Raw genomic sequence first — 245 nt, 5'->3', positions numbered from 1 at the left:
GTACGGTTTCAGCCATCAAGGCTTACCAGCAGAAGGTAGAGTCAAGCGCAAACTGGCCTACATGGTCTCCTACCCAAGATGATCATAACTGCTCGATCACCTTCGCAAAGGAGGAAGCCGGCGGGATTGATCAGCCTCACTGCGATCCGCTCGTCATAGACCTCGTCATACGAGATCTGGAAGTCGGAAGAGTACTCATTGACACGGGAAGCACGGTCAATGTAATCTTCCGCGACACTATCAAT

The sequence above is a fragment of the Brassica oleracea genome, chromosome C5 (assembly GCF_000695525.1).
Source record: "Brassica oleracea var. oleracea cultivar TO1000 chromosome C5, BOL, whole genome shotgun sequence".
In the NCBI taxonomy this organism is placed as follows: domain Eukaryota; kingdom Viridiplantae; phylum Streptophyta; class Magnoliopsida; order Brassicales; family Brassicaceae; genus Brassica; species Brassica oleracea.
Note: the sequence above shows the minus strand (reverse complement) of the source record.